The sequence below is a fragment of the Ambystoma mexicanum genome, chromosome 8 (assembly GCF_040938575.1).
Source record: "Ambystoma mexicanum isolate Mex_15411 chromosome 8, UKY_AmexF1_1, whole genome shotgun sequence".
Classification (NCBI taxonomy): domain Eukaryota; kingdom Metazoa; phylum Chordata; class Amphibia; order Caudata; family Ambystomatidae; genus Ambystoma; species Ambystoma mexicanum.
Genome location: NC_090929.1, coordinates 1,707,354,679 through 1,707,374,506, shown reverse-complemented (window position 1 = coordinate 1,707,374,506; position 19,828 = coordinate 1,707,354,679).

Below are 19,828 nucleotides of genomic sequence, written 5' to 3'. Positions count from 1 at the left end.
AGAATTGTAAACTCCCGTTGTACCTCAAGAAAACTGCACCAAGGACAAAAAATGGTGCTCCAGTATACAACTTGCCTTAACAAATAAAGTAGCTAATTTACAAACTAAAATTGCTCTCAAGAAGGCATCCCTAACGCCTCACACCCCTCAGAGCTTAGCGCCACCACCACAGCCTAATCAAGAAGCCCAATTCTGCTTTTCTAAGGTATCGACTATAGAGGTAGAAACGGTCATCCTGGGACATAAACCGTCTAACTGCAAAGGCGACCAATGCCCAGCACAACTTATCAAGGATGCTGCCAGAGAACTATCGCCATTTATAACCAAATTTATCAACTCCTCCTTTACCACAGGCACAGTACCAAATAACCTAAAAGAGTCCTGGGTACTGCCACTATTAAAGAAACAAACCCTCGACCCTGCCATCCCCACTAACTTCAGGCCCATCACGACTGTGCCCTTTCTTCTAAAAATTCTAGATAAAGTGGCTTACTTGCAAATACAAAACTTCCCTATAGAGTCCAACCACCTACTCGGAACCCGTCAATCAGGATTCCGCCCGCAACATGGGACTGAGACAGCTCTGATAGATCTTAAGGCCCAAATAGACGAATGCAGAGATAATGGCCAAGCAGCCCTACTCCTCCTTCTGGACCTATCAGCGGCAAGCCGACTTAGTTGACCATAAAGTCCTATGTAGTCACCTCGACTCTGCAGCCCACTTCTCAAAAGAGTCTATAACATGGATCAAGTCATTTCTGAGTAACCGGACTATGAGAGTCTTCGCTCCATCAGCCTCAGCAGATCCAATCCCCATAACATGTGGTGTACCACAAGGATCTTGTGTGTCACCCACCCTCTACAATTTTTTCACAAAGCCCCTCTTTGATGAAATGGATCATCTGGGTATCGCCTACACCAACTACGCAGACGATACCCAGATCCTCCTCCTGCTCTCAGGAGTTTACGCCAAGGATCTGGCCCTAGTGAACAGAATCTATAGCATCATTCAGGCATGGATGGCCACACACGGCCTATGCCTGAACGATGATAAAACTGAGTTTATCATCCTAGGCACCCCAACCTATATATCCAAACTCAGCCCTGATTATGCCAACTTCATTATTGATGGGAACAACATAAAAGTAGCTAACGAAGTGAAAACCCTAGGATTCTACCTAGACTCCACCATGAACTTTACCAAACAAGTTAACTCTCTAGCCTCTGCTACAGCATACACATGCAAACTTATCAGAGCGAGTAAACAATTCCTCTCCACAGACAGCTGCATTACACTTGCCAGAGCCCTGATACTATCCAAATTGGATTATTGTAATGGACTCTACATTGGGGCAAATAAACAGACCATTCACAAAATCCAAGTCCTCCAGAACAATGCCTTGACAGCAGCGCTCAAGATTAACAGAAACGAGCATATATCCTCTATAAGAAGAGAACACAAATGGCTCTCCACCGTTGATAATATTCAACTCAAGATCGCCTCCCTCACCCACAAGTGCCTCAATAATAAAGCTCCACCCTACCTCATGGACAGGTTATGCAAAAGAACCTCATCCAGACCAACAAGAACAGCCAACGCAAACTGCCTCCAAGTTCCGCGCTTCAAACTCTCCACTATAGGAGGAAATAGCTTCCCCGTCAAGGCTGCGCAGTTATGGAACTCCCTCCCCCATGATACCAGAGAACCTCAGCCTTTCACCAATTTTAGACAGAACCTAACTAGGTGGCTGAGAGCCAATGACAGCTAACTACTCTAACCTGCATGACCTGATATGTCACACTGTACATAACTGTATGTTACTATCCTATGACTGTGCAGGAACATGTACCTTGTTCCCCTTGTTCCTTGACCTTTCCTTGTACATACCTGCCTACTGTGACATTGTTGATGTCTGTATTCTTTTTTCCTACTTTCATGTACTTGTAACTAAGTTGAGCATATCCTTGTCTGCTTGCGCCCTGATGCCCCAGGGTATGGCGCGCCATATAAATAATAAACTAAACCAAACTAAACTTGTCTTTTTTTTTTTGTCAGTTGCCTCACTGTGTTTCTCAGTGCCCTTTTCCTTTCAGCAAGCTCCTTGTTGTAGGAGTGTCGGTGCGTCTGTATGGTTTGCTGTTTGACTGGTTTGTAGTGAGGTTGAAGTAGCCATTGATAGTTCAGTTTCTGGTCGTCAGGTAGAGTAGTTTGTATAAATTGTCTTGTGAGTGAATGTGTCGCTTGTTGGGTTTTGCAAAGTTTTTTCCCAGCTGTACAGACTTCTAGTGGGGTGGGACGATTGGGCTGAGGTTGGCGCAGTATGTCTTGTCCATGTACGACAAGTTGGTTATGGTCGCTCTTGGTTGTTGCAATTATGCTTGTTGTTTCTACTGCAGCTCTTAGTTCTTTGGAGAGATAAATATAATCAATTATGGCAGAGGATTTGCCTCAGGACCAGGTGGGAAGCGGCTTGTCTGTTTCATCTTTGGGATAATCAATATGTAGTAGGTTATGGATGTTGGGTTCTTTGATACATTTTTTTGCACAGATTGTTAGTTTTTTGTTAGGAGTTGAATGTCTGTCTTTTTGCCATAGGTGTAGGTTTAAGTCTCTACATAATATGAATTCAATTCTTGTATGTTTAAGAATGAGGTTGTCAACTGTTAGAAAGACACCGCCCAAGAACGCTTCATTGTTGATTGCCACTGGATTCCAGTACAGATTCATGATTGCAATTTTTCTTTCATGCTTTGGTATCGATGTAGCAGGATCTAGGCCTTCCTTTGTTGTTATTTTTATGACTGTGTTTTGTATCCACGGGTTAATGTTTGTTGTATGCAGTATGGACCATGTGGGGTCGATCTTGATTAACGTTAGTAGACCTGATGAGGGTCTTCCTTTGGTTCTTGTTGGGGCTGGGTTGAGGAAGGCTAGAAAGCCGTCACAGCATGGGGTTTTGGAAAGCCAGGTTTCTTGAAAACAAATGATCTGATATGAGTCGAATTCGGGAAATGGGTCATTAAACACGGGGGAGTTTCCCCGTGTATTCCATGAGCACAGGGTCCAACTGTTTGATGTGTCGGTTGATGGTTATGAGATGTTGCTCAGCTCTGTGGTTTCTGAGTGGTTTATACTGTCTTCCGATGCATACTGACGTCTGATCGGATGATTGTTGTTGTAGCTCGTCCTTGTTTCATCTTGGTTATGTATACTGTCTTCTGGGGTATGCTGTCATCTGACTTGGCGATCGCCGTTGTTGATGGTGGTGTCAGTATGTTCGGTTTTGGAGTTGTGGCCAGCAGTCTTCTTAGGGTGGTCAGACACAGTTGGAAGGTTGTTTAAGTAGTTATGTACCTCTTTTGACTGATTTCTCGGATATTCTTGACTGTGATTTGACGTGCAGGTATTTCTGGAGTTTTCATTTCTGTTGATTTCTTCATATTTCGCTTTGATGTCAGGCGTGCAGCTAAAACCCAGCTTGTGTAGCGTGTCTCTTGATGTTAAGATTTGGACCATAGTTGTTTTGTTGTGCAGTTTTAGCAATATTTTGTCATTTGAGTTTTCGTCTACAAAGATGACTAGGTCAATGTCTCTCGAAAGAACTTGGACGAGGTTTGGGATTGCTTGAAAGAGAATTAGGATGTTCGCTCTGTTTAGGACCAGTTTGGTAGGCCTAGTAAAAATGTTTTCTATTTGTACCATGTGGCACTCTTTTGACTGAAATGGGTTCAGGAATATTGGTTCAGACAGATCTGTGCATTCTCTCGGGTGTAGTGATCCGAAGTTTTCTTGTGTTGGATGAGTTGGGGAGTAGCTGGTGCCAGTGCTACTGCTTGTTTCGTTGAGAAGTGAGGTTGAGGAGATTTCATCATAGGTTGAATGTTTACTTGGAGTGTCGATTAAATTGGTCATTGATCTGTCTGAAATTTCTTCACACGAGATTGTGTAGCTGACAGAGTGATTTGGTTGGTATTCGTCGATGACTATTAGACTTGAGTCATTTAATTGTCTTTTCATTTTCGTTTTTTCTTGTGTAGGTGAGTCCTCATGCGTCGTTAGGTTGAGTAGATCATCTGACTCCGAGCTTTGGTCCTTGTGTGTTGGTGCGGTCACAGGTACTGTTTTTTTTGTTTAGGTTTTGTGCTGATGGATCCGGATGTTTCATTGTGGGTTTCTTTGTTTGATTTTTGGGAGTTTTTTCTGTGATTGAGTTTTTAGATATTTTTTCTGGGACCAGCTTTGGTATTGACAGGTTTCGGAGGAATGCTCGTGACCCCGTTTGCTTTTGAGTATGTTTGGTGGGTTTCTTTGCTGGTTCTTTGTCAGTTTTCTTTGCTGGACCAAAGATCCCGAAAGTGTCATTGCCGATCATGGTTTGTGAGTCATTTATCGGTTTTGGTTTCTCTTTACACGCATTTGATGGGTTTGCTTTTTGGGTCGATAAGGACGTTGAAGGTTTGTTTGGTGTAGATTTAGCTTGATCGAGGTTCAGTTTTTCTGGTATCATGCAAGGTAGTGTGTTTTCTTTTGGTGTGTTCTGCAGTAAGGGCACTTGCTGTTGTTGGTTTCTGAGTAAAATCATAAGTTCTTTTGTGAGTTGAATCTTTTCTTCCTTATCGCATCGTGCAATCTCAAAAAGTCTTTTGTTGCCAGGTGCAAGATTGTTCTGCTTCATAGTCTAAACGTTTTCCAATTATGTTTATGAAATCTTCTGTGTGTATTTGCTTGGTGTCGATCATTGCCAGGAGAGTGGCTTGGTCTCGTATATTATCTTTTATTGCTTCATGAGTTTTGAGGAAAGGAACCATGGATTGGGATACCACTGCCAGCAGCATGTTTTGCAATTCAAACATTGATGTAGGAAGTCTCTGGTTTTGATTGTCGTCATTTGGAGAAAAGTGTTTTTCTGTGTCACCAGATATTGGGGTTGGGTTGTTTGTGGTGTTTCCTTGCACCGGCGTATGAAAGGATTCCTCCAGGTCGTACTCAAATTGGGTTGTTTTATGGTTCCTTTTTTATTTTGAGATTTAACGAGTATGGTTCTCTGCGTGAACTTTGTTTGTCTTGAGATTCGCGGTTCTGTTGGTTGGGGTTTTTTCGTAGTGGCGTCGAAGTGCAGGATGGAGTTGCCAGATGTGTTGGCTCACCGAAGATTTCTTTCCTTCTTTCTGCACTATTCATGCTGGATTCTATTTCAGTGATGTCTAGGGATAGACAAGCTGCTTTTCCTGTCGCTGTATTCAAGGGGTGTTTGACATGTTCATCTAATAGTTTTTGAGCAGTGTGGGTTTGTAGCCACTGTAGTTTTGCGTGTTTTGCTTTTTCTTTTTTTGTCATCCCTGCCGTTGGCATACCAGGAGTTTTGGTTTGGCTTGATTGTTTAGATGATTCTTCATAGTCAGTTTGGTTCTGGGTAGTCGTTGATGTTTCAGCTGATGGGAGATTTGGCATTAGGTTTGGGCATGTGTCTCTAGTTGGATCATTGGCCGTGGCCATTGGCAGACTGGGCTGGATTTTTGCAAGGTTTGGTTCTGCAATTATCTTGTTCCGTTTGTTTGTGTCTTTTATTTCAAATTGCATGTCTGATTGTTTATTAACTTGGACAATCTCGTTATCCTCCGTGTTGGCCTTGCAAGTTAATTGATTGAATTGGTTGTTTTGTTCTGTTGTTGGCTGATTTTCAATTTAATCCCAGGTGGTTGGGATTTGTTGGTCTTGAATGCTTTGGTTTCCTTGGTTTGTTTGCATCGGGTTTTTAGTTTGTCTACATTCTGATTGTGGTGAGGGTTCGCTTAGACTTTCTGAGAGGGTCTGTTCCATATCTTCAGACTGTTTGTGTATTTCGTTCTCTTGGGTTTATGGTTCTGAGGTATTTTGAATTGGTCGATTTGCGGTGAGAAGTTTGTTAGAGTTCATCTTTTGGAAAGCCTGTTCCATTGTTATTTGTGAAGGGTCCGCATGCAGCTTTCCTCTGAGCCTTGTATTTGGCCGCATGGTCTGGGTTTTTTTGCATTGAGGGAGACAGGTGGTTTCCTGTTGTCTCTAATGCTTTAACAAGTTTTGATGTTGGGAGTGTGCCAGTTTGCATTTCAAGGTGAGTGAGACTCTTTGTGCGATGCTAAAGGAGTTGTTGTTGGTCAAGGTTTCCTTGTTACAGCACCCGGGACAGGATCAAAGGGGTGTGGGCCCCCGCAGTCTCCTGTGCTCCGGTAGGTTCAAGAGCGCGTGAGCACTTTAGATGGGACAGTGCAGACCAGGGTGATGGACTGGATCGTCGGATTTTCTTTGATGCAGCGCCTAGAACAGGATCAAAGGGGAGCAAACCCCTGCAGTCTCCTGTGTTCCGTTAATTTTGGTGGTCGCTGGAGAGTATTTGTTGCAGCACAAAGGTCTGGTCAGGATCAAAGGGGAGCAAGCCCCTGCAGTCTCCTGTGTTCCGGTTAATTCAGGTGGTCGCTGGAGGGTATTTGTTGCAGCACAAAAGTCTGGTCAGGATCAAAGGGGAGAGAGCCCCTGCAGTCTCCTGCCTTGTATTAGTTGCTGAGGATCTTAGTTCGGCACCCCAAGGAAATCACTTGGGCTGTTAATGTTTGTGATGTTGTTGAGGGAAGGAGATCTCTTGCGGTATTGGTATTTATGATGTTCTTGCGGCAAGGGAGGCACCTGATGCAGAGCAGAGAGTAGATTGCTCCCTGTATTCTCTTCTCTTGAGAGGGCTTGGGATATTCTTATTGTGGGACTGGGGGTGAAAAAGTCTGGGCAGTCTCTTGGTTAAGTTGAAAAAAACAAAAAAAACGCTTGTTCTTTTGTTATGAGGCGAGGCTCTTTGTGCGACACTTTGAATTTTGAAGGAAGTGGATTTTTAGATGATATGTCCTGGAAAGATCTTTATTGCTCAAGATTCTGGGTTATTATTTTTTTTTTTTGCTTTTCCTTCCTTTTCCTCCTTTTCTTGCTTTCCTGCTTGTGAGAGGTTACCTTAAAGCAGAGTGCAGCGGAGCTTGGGTGAATAGTAAACAGTGTGACAGACTTGGATCTCTCGGCTGGTCAGTGGCAACGAATTGCCACTAGATGGAGCCCAGCGTACTCGTGGATGCAGGACGGCAGAGCGCGGCTCGCGGGGGGCTTCAAAGAGGAGCTCGGGTGCAATCAACCACGCTTCCCGAGAGATCAAACGCCGCAGGCAGGCAGGCGTGCGGGTATGCAGGACCCGTTGGCGTCAGGTGCACAATGGCAAACCGACAGGCCCGCGGCTCGTCCGCCCGCAGCTAGACTGTTGGCGTGCAGGCTCCGCCGGCACGGATCACACAGCAGCGGGTGGACAGGATCGTGGCCGGTCGACGCGCAGCCGAATCGACAGAGCCGGCGTGCGTGGACAGGGGGCTGAGCTCCGAAGACACGGAAGTAAGAGTTGGCGGGCGGGTGCGGGTTTCTTGTTCGTTTAATGTGGAAGCGGGAAGATTCAAACAAAGAAAGACAAAGACTTGCGAGGACAGGCTTTCGTCCTTGTTTACTCCGGGGAGTGGGATTGGCCAAGGGGAGACAGCGGGGGGGTAGGCAGGAGAGGCTACGTGGTTCAGTGCGTGAGGTTCTGGGTGGGGGGGTCGAGGGGGCAAGGGAAATGGCAGACAGGCAGGGGGGGAGGTGTTGCCACTCACCGCGGAGCAGAGGTTTCTTCAGTTATTTGTGACCAGTCTCAGGGATTTCTCTTAGTGGAAGTCTGTTGTTCTTTGTTGGGGGTAGAGCGGAGCAGCACCACAGAGCCTGCAGAGCCTAAAGACCAAAAGACTCTGCAGCAGACTCCGCGGCCGCTCCGCGGCTTCCTGGGGATGGGATTATGAGTAGAATGCCAGAGATAGAAAGAGGACTAGAAAATTCTTCTGAATTCCTTCTGAGTTCCTGGAACAAAGCAAAATAGAGTCCTGCAGTATCAGTATCCAAAAGACTCTGCAGCAGACTCCACGACCGCTCGGCGGCTTCCTGGGGATTATGAGTAGAATGCCAGAGATAGAAAGAGGACTATAAAAGTCTTCTGAATTCCTTCTGAGTTCCTGGAACAAAGCAAAATAGAGTCCTGCAGTATCAGTATCCAAAAGACTGCAGCAGACTCCGCTGCCGCTCTGCGGCTTCCTGGGGATTATGAGTAGAATGCCAGAGATAGAAAGAGGACTAGAAAAGTCTTCTGAATTCCTTCTGAGTTCCTGGAACAAAGCAAAATAGAGTCCTGCAGTATCAGTATCCGAAAGACTCTGCAGCAGACTCTGCAGCAGACTCCGCGGCTTCCTGGGGATTATGAGTAGAATGCCAGAGATAGAAAGAGGACTAGAAAAGTCTTCTGAATTCCTTCTGAGTTCCTGGAACAAAGCAAAATAGAGTCCTGCAGTATCAGTATCCAAAAGACTCTGCAGCAGACTCCGTGGCCGCTCTGCGGCTTACTTGGGATTATAAGTAGAATGCCAGAGATAGAAAGCGGACTAGAAAAGTCTTCTGAATTCCTTCTGAGTTCCTGGAACAAAGCAAAATAGAGTCCTGCAGTATCAGTATCCAAAAGACTCTGCAGCAGACTCTGTGGCCGCTCTGCGGCTTGCTGGGGATTATGAGTAGAATGCCAGAGATAGAAAGAGGACTAGAAAAGTCTTCTGAATTCCTTCTGAGTTCCTGGAACAAAGCAAAATAGAGTCCTGCAGAATCAGTATCCAAAAGACTCTGCAGCAGACTCTGTGGCCGCTCTGCGGCTTGCTGGGGATTATGAGTAGAATGCCAGAGATAGAAAGAGGACTAGAAAAGTCTTCTGAATTCCTTCTGAGTTCCTGGAACAAAGCAAAATAGGGTCCTGCAGAATCAGTATCCAAAAGACTCTACAGCAGACTCCGCGAGCATTTAAAAGTAAAATCGGAAACAGGCCGCCCTTAATATATTATATTGTACGTTCTGTGCAAACTAATATTGCATTCGATTGCATTTGTACTGTATTGTACTGCAAGCGCATTTTCATTTTGCATTTCTCTGTTGAGTTATTTAATGTCATCTGAGCGAGTTGTGACCTCAGTGACTTTTCACGCTGTGGGTCCGCTGTGGGGGTGCAACGCTGGTCCCTTCTAGCAACTGTCCCCAGAGATGTCAAAGCAGTCACCACTTGCCATCAGCGATAGCCCATAAACGACGGGTTATCCCCCCTTGTCATGATCTTTTAAAAAAAATGATCTGTTTCGTTAGATCTCTGTTAGATCTGGTTTGATCAACCATTTTTGACGTTAGATCCGCTACAGAACAGGAGTTATAAGCAAGTCATAAACAGGGGTACTGTCAAAAGGACTCACTGGGCCCCTGCCGTTCTCTTCCCCCAGGCCCCTGCGCGGGCCCCTGGCTAACATGGGCCCCGCTGGTCCTCAGGGGCACCAGGAGCGTGCATTACGCCTCTGTTTGTCAATAGAAGCCCGGCCCGTGACTGCGCGCAGCCAGTGCGCTACGGGTTTGCTACCTTAAAGCACGCCTGGGCGCGCGCAGGTTCCGCCGCCCCCACCCTCCCAGCCCTCAACATCTCCCCACCTTTAGCTTACTCTGCTAATGCCGTAAGTAATTGGGTGGAGGGAACAGGTTCCACAAATTAGCAGCAACCCTAATGACTACCATTTTTTAAAAGCTTGAAAAAGAACCTGACTTACAAATACCATTAAACGGCCAAGTTGCTTAAAATTTAAAGGGTAATTCACATATAATGCGTTCATTTAATAGTGCAATTTACAAAACGTCGAGAATTAATGCAGATCCGCCAGGACGGAACCGGGCCTAACTGCAGCAACTAACTTGCCCTCATTGCGGCTGAATTATTAATGAGGCAAAATACAGCATATGTTCCCCAAAGGCTGCGAGACATTCATTTCAGATAGAATTGGAGTGCTCGGTGCAAGGGCGCTTTAAACGCTGCCAGAGAGAGATGGCTTACTTCTACACTACACTGATTTAATAGGGTATAAATCAGGCCTGGTAATTAAAGGCCGCAGCTGTTTGCTAACCTGGAGCGAGTAGCTTTCTGTGGCGAGCTGCCGTCATCATCGCCAGCCCGGCCTCATCACTCCCCTGGCACGGGCTGGGCTGCTCCCAGCGCCCCGTCTGCGCCTGACTAGCAGACGAATGAATGGGCCTCCCCACTTAGACTGGAAATAGAGCTGATGGCTGGCCCAGGGGCGGCAGAGGGAGGGGGGACTGGGCCTGGGGTCAGGGGGGGTCTGGGGGAGGAGGCAGATTCCTCAAGGCACGGGACAGAGGTCACGGGCGTATTAAACCTGCTGTCACGGCAGTGGGAGGAATGGGACCTGATAGCGCCAAGACGCCATTCCCTTTGCGGTAGCGTGCTACAAATGACGCTATCCAAGGCAGGAGCCCTAACGTCAGGCAGCGGGTGTCCAGCGGGGAAGGAGATTCCTAAAGGCCCAACCTGGACGTGGGTGGAAGGACGTAGGCCTGGGGTCAGGAGAGGTCTGGATGCAGTAGGGTGTCCAGGAGTGGGCCAGAGTACTCAAGCACAAGAGTGGGGGGCATGGGGGCAACTAGACGTCTATGGGTGTCTGTGGGATAAGGAAGATTACTAATGTCAAGGAAGAGGGATGAATGGAAATGGATAGCGCCAAGAGGTGATTCACTTTGCAGTAGTGCGCTACACATTCTTCCATACAAACGAGACAGCATGCCTGAGGTCAAGAGGTGAGGGACATTCCTGAACATTAAGGGTGGGAGTGGGTGGAAGGCCAGGTGTGCTTATCCGATAAGGACACCTGCCCATAATGGGTGAGGGGGTTCTGGCCCAGCAGTACCCTTGCCCATTATGGCAGCGCCTCGGCTTAGCAGTTTCCCTTTGACCGTTTCTGATCTCCAGTGAGCATGTCCAGTGGAACATGCAGGCTGGGGGTGTTTTGCCACCCCAGCCGTGCATAGACCATTGGGGATGCAGGCTGGGGAGCTGCACCGATGAATGTGCGTAGGGGGCGTTGCTGCACCTCCCTGCACATGCAGACAGCCTTGGCCGATTCATCAGGGGCTCTCCTGCCCACGTGTGCAGGAAACAGGAAGTGCTCTTTGCTTCCTGGTTCCTGTTCCTGCTGCAGGAGTGAGGGGGCTTTCAGGGAGGTGCCGGTGGTGGGCAGTATCCGGACTGGAGCAGGCGTTTATGGATGCTATATATACGCGCATGCGTGTGTAATGAGTGAGTGTATGATGATGGGCACAGATGCACCAAAGAGTGCATGGTGAATGGGTGCGCGCGCGCGTGAATGTGTGTGCGTGCAGTTGCGTCTGCTGGGCAGGGTCATGGTTTTTGTGGTGATGGGACGCGGGAGCGAGGGTGCACCATGTTTTACTTGGCATGTAGGATGAAGCCAGCATTGAGGCCTATATAAGCAGATCTCTTCCATGCACTGATAAGCAGGGCCTCCTCCATTCATGGTCTGCACCTCGCTTTTCAGGTCGTTCCACCGACAGATGTGAAGTTGGCTGTGAGCAGCGCAGATTTGGGAGTAGCCCTCATATCGTTCAGAGACCTGAATCCGCGAGCACAGGTAGAATTTAAGCGAGAGTGCAGACAGTGAAGTGCCCACACTGCTGACAGCTATTCTATTATATTGCAAGCCACACATACACACGTGACCCCTATAGCCTTCAGGTGCCCAGTACTGACCCTGGTAAAGCCATCCGCTGGCAAAGTACCAAGGCTGTTTCCTAGATAGTGGAATCATGGTCCCCATAGTCCCTCTATTTGCCCCCTAATGCCAGTCCATCCTCACGTGCCTTGCAGAATATGGCTGGTTTTGCCATAACACCCTAAGCACAATGATTTGCCATTGACGGGTAATCTCGACAGATATGCCATGTGCACTTTGCCACAGTGCGACCTGTTGCACCAGAGCGAGCCATGTCAGACACATGTAATCCTTTTATTCCGGCACTGTCATTATGTCTAAAAGAAAACGAATTGCAGGAACCGCAATAGGGCGCGAGGTTTATCCACATCGAACAAGACCCGTATCTACTGTTCAAAAGTGCTTAATGACGCCCCCGACATGGTACTTTAAAGTGGCCAGACCTAAATTGGCAAAGAAGCACTGCACTGCTTGTTTGAAATGTTCACTAGTGTTTTTAAACAGATTGGCTGACTAAGGAGGGGGGGGGCAATCACGGGTTACCTGGCACATAGCGGCGTGCCAGGCTGTGCTCAAACTTATATATGCACACATGCACTTCACAATTGTAGCATTGGCAGCCTGGAGGATCAGACAGACAACTTGGGGAAAGCATGGCAGCCTTTTGTGCTGGAACCATCTGCTCGCCGCGTCCCCTGGAAAGTGCAGGGCGTTCCTTTGACGTTGTGCAGCTTTGGGCCTCTTCACTCTTGCAAGGGTTGGAGTTGCCTCTTTCAGGTGGGCGGTGCCTGCGGCCTTACTTGATGTGCCCAGTCATGTGCTCAGTAACACATTAACACTCTGTGCTTCAGTGCGCCTTGAGACACCCCAACTCTACACCTTATTACCCCCTTCACCACCTGTCCTTTAATGAACGTTTTTAAGGACAACTTTCTTTCTTTGGTTGCAACTTTTTTCGTTGTGCTGCTGCACTCTCACATTTTCTGGCAGAACACCCAGACTAAAATTGAGGGCTTATAATGAGTGCCAAGTGGCAGGGACGTTAGCCACCGAGCAAACCATGTCCAGAAGTCAGCCCAGTGGCTCTTCACCCACCGAGCTGCCTTCACGTGGCCTATTGTCTATGGCCGCAAACGACGGAGGAGTGCTGCTGCCTGGTGGTCTCTGGACAGAGGCTATGCTGAACATGAGGAGTCGCATGTGTTCTGTGATTCTGAACATGGACCTTCATTTAAACACGGCTCAGAGCTCATTGCTTCACTTATTCAAGACGATGGCGAAAGATCAACTCTCTACTGCCCTCTCCTGGTTTGAATCAACAGATGGAATAATATACTGTGCTCTGAATACTCTGGGTGGGAAATGGTGTATTGCAATATGAGACTTTGCAGCGTTTTGGCACACACATTGTTGGGTGGGACTCCCAGGTATACCAGAGAACAGCTGGGGGTCTGCCTGACTTCCAGATCCCAACACCCACACCAGAATAAACGAAGGAATCATACAAATGGCAGTAAATACTGTGGTTTATTGCAAACAAAACCAACAGGGGTCAATACAGGACAATGGGAATTCTCCGGTACATCTCAGCTCTCCATGGTGTGCCGTCCAGTTCCCAAACAAACGAAAATCCTGGGGATTTGGGATTGAGAGTATTATTACCTATAGAGAACCCCTATAGAGGTTATTATACTGGTCCGTGCATGTCAGGTGGCTGGCCTGTTCCGTCCCCAAAAACTACCTTTTACATTGTTGCAGAGTAATGTGCTTACCATTGGTTCGTACCCCTTTGCCATCCACCACTGAAATTCTGAGCTGTGATTGGTTAATGCTGATCTCCCCAGGCCTGGGACTCGATTTGGTTCTCAGCCGTCTGTGTGCCTCTTCAATGTGATGTTAACGATTATGTGTCCGTATTGTAACGTGTGTTCCACCTTTTCCTATGAGGGTGCTCTCCTTTCATTGCAACACTGTTGCCATCTGCGTCTGACTTTCTGGGATCGGCTCCGCTTTCCCACCATGGGTGAATGTCCATTGTCTCGTGTGGCTCTACCACATGCTTAGGGACCACAACATCGAGCTCTTTAGCTTACATTTATGAGGAGTTATTCAGTTTCTCTGCAGCTGGTCTCCTTGTCGTCTGGAGATTGGAATGTGTCCGCGTATCTCTGACCTTGCCTGTGACCCTGCATCGTGCTCTGTGCAGCGTGAATCAGCTCTCCTCGTCTTGGCTCTGTGGCTTTGGTCCTGTAATTTTCCTTAGACGTATAATATGATTTCTACATGTTCATGTTATTCTAAGTACTCCATACGTTAGTCACCTGTGGTCCTATCAGGTTCCATATATAACCCTGTAGTCCCATAGGGTTTTTCGCGTTAAGCATCTGCAAGCTTGCTCAGGATCTCTTGTGCTTTGCCGTTCTGCGTTACTGCATTTGGCTAATGAAAAAACAATAAAAGCATTGACAGTATGTATATGTATCTGTCCTCTAGCTATAGAACTGTGTAAGCATGTTCTTTATGTGTGTGAGGTGCGTGTCTGTGTAATGCGATGCAGGACTGTGAAAATGCTTCATGTCTAACACTGCTACATCATGGTGTCAATAATGACGTCAGCATCGTGGCTTCTTGGTGCTTATTCGAGACTCTCCATGTAGGTGTTTCCGTCCACGATCTCTGTTTCTTCTCCTATACCTGTGAAGACGTGTATTGGATTCGGTCTGTATGGCTGGTTGAGAGGATACAGTTCAGTGTACTTGTCAATCATGGCTGCACTCGGGATTCGTCCAAAATAAGATGGGTGATTGCAAACGTTTTTGGCTCTTCGTTTTGTCATGATTGTGGGTGTGAGGAAGGGCATTCTTGGGACCTTCTGTTCAGTCCCCCATCTGGTTGACCTGACATTTCACACCTTTAGGTCTTGGTTGCCATATTTTGATTATCCCCCTGAGGTGACCATCATAATTCACATGGTTGTCAAAAGTCCAGTACATAAAACTGCATATCCTTCTGGGTTGCACCGTACGCATTTCCCTTCATAGATTCTAGCATCAAATGGATTATCTAGCTTCATTGCCTCAAGTGGGAATAGTGGACAGTTTGCTATTCTTTCTCTCAGCTTGTCTCTTTCCTCCACTATTTTGTCCCTTGCTCCTCCTATATCCACAACCATCAAAACCTTCATTCCAATAGTGTTCTCTGCTGTCTTTTGACACTGGGTGATAGAGATCTTTACCACGCATAGTGTCACTAGTTTTAATATGAGTGCTCCTAATATTACGTTTAGCCTGTCGGACAGCCATGAAAGCATCCATGACCATAGGTATGCTATCCAGCTGTGGTCTTTTCCAGTTCCCTTTGCTTCTTCCTCCATTTTGGAATGCATCTTGGATAGCTGCGTTACTGCTTTGGTCAGTGTACCATTCTCTTCGCCATTGGTAGGTATGCATGTGCAACAGGAACACCCAATTTTTGCACAAACTCCTTCCATTGCTGTGAGCAGATCCAGAACATATCTATTCTAGAGTGCCATCAGCCTTACTGCTCGGAGTGCTTCCTTTATTGCGTTGAACCCATTCACTGTAGAGTTTATTGTCATTATCATCTCCCACCTAGTAATCTGCAGCCAATTCACATTTGTATATGTCTGTATAGCTGGAACCACTGATGGAAAAACATTTGTGTTCTGCTGAATAACCTATGTTCTGATGGCACATCATCTGAAGCATATTTGCTTCTTTTCACTCTATTTACTTCTGCCAACCTCTTTTCTTTTCCTGTTTGTTCTTCCACGGACCTCTTCTTCCTTTTCTTAGTGTCCATCTTTGGAAAGTCATAGAGCTTTATGTCCTTCCGTGGCACAACCAATGATGGCATATTGATATGTACCAATGCTCAAACTCCTCCGCAGTTGGGTGGCAGCTTCTCATATGCCTTCGATCTGCATGCCCAGTAGTGATCCATTAGTACTGCAGTGCCTATCTTCATCAATGTGTATTTTTCTATGCCACAGCATCCTGTGTTCTCTCCAACTTTCTCTTCACCGTCATTCTGGTATCAGAGTGCTGGCGTTTTCAAGGGTATTATAGGCATTGGTCCAGCTTCATTCTCCACCCAAGTGAGCAACTCTGCACTCGCATTCCACTCCTTCAGGCACTTGACATTTTCTTCTTGTACTTTATTCACTGGTGATTGTACTAGAGTGTGTGCCTTGCTTCCCACTACTCCATCTTTCCATCCATCCTTTGTGTATACTTGACCATACACGAGCATTTGCGGTCTTTCTCTGCATCCAGGTTCTCCTTCAATCTCCTTCACCCTTTTCCATGGACAGGGCAGTTGTTTCAATGTTATAGTTGTTGTGTATCCTTTCTGTGGCCCATCAGTTATGTACTGTATTGCTTCGTCTAACTGCCAATAATTGTTCATCATTTCGAGAGTCTTTATGTAACTGTCTTCATACGGGAACGTCACTTGAGACATTAATCTCAATATTGCTGTTTTCCCTTGAAATCTGCCTCGAGTTGTTACCATGGACAGGTACATCAAGCATTGGGCTCTTGCTGCTGGTATTTCAGTTGCTATAAACATTCTGGAGACACTCATGGTGTAGGGGATTAATGAGCAGACATAACAGCTCTCCCCGGTGGTTTCATTACCTACTTTGGTCATGTGCTTGTACCACATGTTATTAGACACTAGAGCAGTGTCGGTGAGATAGAGATTTACCCCCATCCTTTAGCTCCATTGTCCTTGCATAGTCTCGGCCATGTGATGAGGCTTCCATTTTCAGGGGCTCTCCAAAATATGCGGTGCATTTTGCTTCTTAGTCTGCTGCTTTGTTTCCCCTTGAGAGAGGATCTTCCCCTCGTGTGTGTGCCTATGGCTATCTGCACGGGATATGGTATAACATCAATTAATCTGCCCAATAAAAGTTCATGCTGTACTGGCAACCCGTATGCTCTCCTGAAGCCCCTCCTCATTCATCTTGACAATCCTGATTGTACCGTTGACGTCATTAAGCAGAGTCTGAGCACACTGTCACCTCCTTCCCTCTGCTGTGCTCCAATGCTAATATTAAGGCCACTAGCTCTGCTGCCCGTGCTGCATAATGTGATGTCAATCACACACTGACCACTACCTCACTTGTTCCATCTTCTCTCAACCTCACCATTGCAGTTCCTCTATGCCTGACCCCATCCGTCTGGTCAATTGTCGAAGAACCGTCAATGTAAAGCACGTGTCCCCCCTCAAGTGCATCTTCATGTACTTTGCAGGTGTCACTGAATTCCTGTCTATTTTCTGCACAGTCGTGTGCGTAGTCACTTTCCTGTAAAATGTCTGCGAGAAAGATTGCTAGGTTAACAACTCTGCATCTCACCACCTTAAGTGATGGGTTTGATAGTAACACCTCATACTCTGATGCTCTCTGTGTAGTCAGTGTGCTCTTTGGCTTCTCCAATATCATGAAGAGGGCATGTTTCACATAGAGAGTGATGCTGCACCCCATGGCATGCCCCACTAATTACTCTACTGCAAACGCGGAAGCAGCCAAAGCTCGTTTGCAAGGAGAGTGTCCTCTCATCACTGGGTCGGCGTTCCCACTATAGAATGCTATTGGCTTGTGCCCTAAGCTGGTCTTCTGCATCAGTACTGCTTTCATCATCACCCCATCGGTGTGTGAGAACAAGAAGCATTCCTTTTTGTAGTCTGTGATCCCTAACACTAGAGCTGTGTATATTGCTTCTTCCAGCTCATCAAATGCCCCAGTCATTTCTGGTGCCCATTTTATTGTCTTGTGTCCCTTTTGTGCTCCCTTCAAGGCACTCAGTGAAGGCCGGATTTAGGTGCTGTAATCAAACACCCATGCTCTGCAGTAATAACACAACCCCAGACATTGCTGCATCTCTCTCACTGTCATAGGTTTTGCTGCCTTGCGTGTTGTCTCCCCCTTTCTGAATTCACCTGTCGGACATTTTGGGAAATCGCCTGCCCAATGTATAGCACTTCTTTCTGACAGTACTGTAGTTTGGCTTTGTCCACCTTGTATCCCTTGTCGGCTAACACTGGCAGCATGTGTATTGAGTCTTTTCTACACTGATCCTCTGTTGTGCTGCAAATCAAAATGTTGTCTTCGTACTGTAGGGTCATGCTCTTCATCTTTACATTGCCTAGGTCCATCTAGAGGACCCTATTGAATATAGAGGGTTACTCGCAGTGCCCTTGAGGAAGTCTTGTATGTTTCCACTTCTGGTTTCTATACATAAAGGAAGTCAAGTCTTGTGAGCCTGGTGGTAATGGTTGGTACTGAGAAAAATGCATTCTTCAAGTCTGTGACCCTGAAACAGGCAGCTTCTGCTGAATGCTGCACACAATTGTCACTGGATTTGGGACCAGAGGATACCATTCTTCTACAATGTGATTAAGTGGGTGCAAGTCCTGGATAAAACCCCATTTGCTTTCTTAACTAGGTACACAGCTGTGTTGCATGGGGATTCTGATGGTACTAGAATTCCTCGCTCCAATAGTGCTGTAATCGTCTCATAAATGCCCTTGTCTACTTCCTTTGATACTGGGTACTGTTTTACTCCAGGTGAAATTGCTCCTGGTTTCAGCTTTATCTTCACTGACCCATTCCTTTCAGAAGTCCCACCTCATAGGGACTTGCTGTCCATAGGATCCTGGGTACCCTGGCCAAATCCTCCTCACAGAAGGATGGTGGTGGTTCTAGCGCCATTGCCATCCTCCGTGGTACCTCTCTGTAGTGTATCTTCACCCAATATGTCACACTCATCTCAAGCACCATCTGATGCTCTGTCTGTTCATCTCAAAATAACATGTACCCTTCTGCTATGGTGATCACTGCTCGCCACGATCGTCCTTTGTCGTCCATCCCATGTACTGCTATCCACTCGTCCCTCATAATTACTGCCTCGGTCTCTAGTGGTATTAATGTCCCTTCTGCCGCATCCAATGGTATCTCTGGTCTGAACAAATACTTGTTTGGGACATGCCACATCTTCCCTTGAATCCCTCGGAGCCATGCAGTTGCAATCTCATTCTCGTACTGGAACAGCTCCTCATCTACTGGCACCCCCTCTGTACCTTCCATCCACAATAGGCTTGAATTATCTCTCTTACGTTGAGAAAGTGTATCACGGTGTAGAGCACACAATCCCCTTGCCTGTGAATGAAATTGTCATGTTTAGTCTGCTCATAATGTCTCGTCCCAGTATGTTTACAGGTGTCTGTCGAGAGTAAAGTAAAGGCAGAGATAAATCATGTTCCCCTATAGAAAGGGAGTTATCATCTGTAAAAGGAACCACTTCCCGAGCCTCAGAAAATACTTCAGTATTCATGGCATCGCCTGACAACCTAAATGTTCCCTCACAAATGCAGGACCTAGTCGCCCCTGTGTCTGCAAGAAAGGAAACCGTTTTGTCACCTATCATCACCCCTATGCGAGGCTCCTCCGTAGGGTTGGGTGTGATCGACAGGATGGAACACATCAAGTCCATATGTGTGCTGTCCTATTGAGGGCATAAGGACATCCCATTCCCAGAAAATGGATTGTTCCCCACCATGGTGACTCCTTCCAGTTTTCTAACGTTGACAGTTGCCATGGAGTTCATGTGTGACACCATGCCATCATTTGGCTGCATGCTCTTCTGTATCTGTGGCACCTGCTGTGTGCTGCCATGAATCTGTGGTGCTTGCAAATACTGTGGTATGGGTGCCTGCATCTGTGGTGTCTGCGTCATGGGCTGGTGTACCTGCAGGTATGCACTCTGCGTCTGTCCTTGCTGTTGCTGTGATTGGTCCTGTATCTAATAGTTGTCTTGGTCCCCCTGATATGCTTGCTGATACTATGCTCCCCAACTCTGCTGCATCCCCTTGCTCCTGCACACTCTTGAGAAGTGCCCCATCTTCCCACATGACCAGCACTGTAGTGGTTCCCTCCCTTGCCCCAGGAAAACCCCTGCATAATCCCCTGTGCCATGCTGCACCTGTGGCCCGTATCCTCGAAACACCCCTAGGACACCTCCTTGGATATGATGTATCTGTGGCCCGTACCTGTGTCCTTTGGGTAGCCCCCCTCTTCCTCAAAACCCTTGCTGCATGTTCCCCCACCCCATGAATCCCCCCCCGTGGGTGGTGGTTCATAGTCTGCTGCTGCTGTACCCCCTGTGCG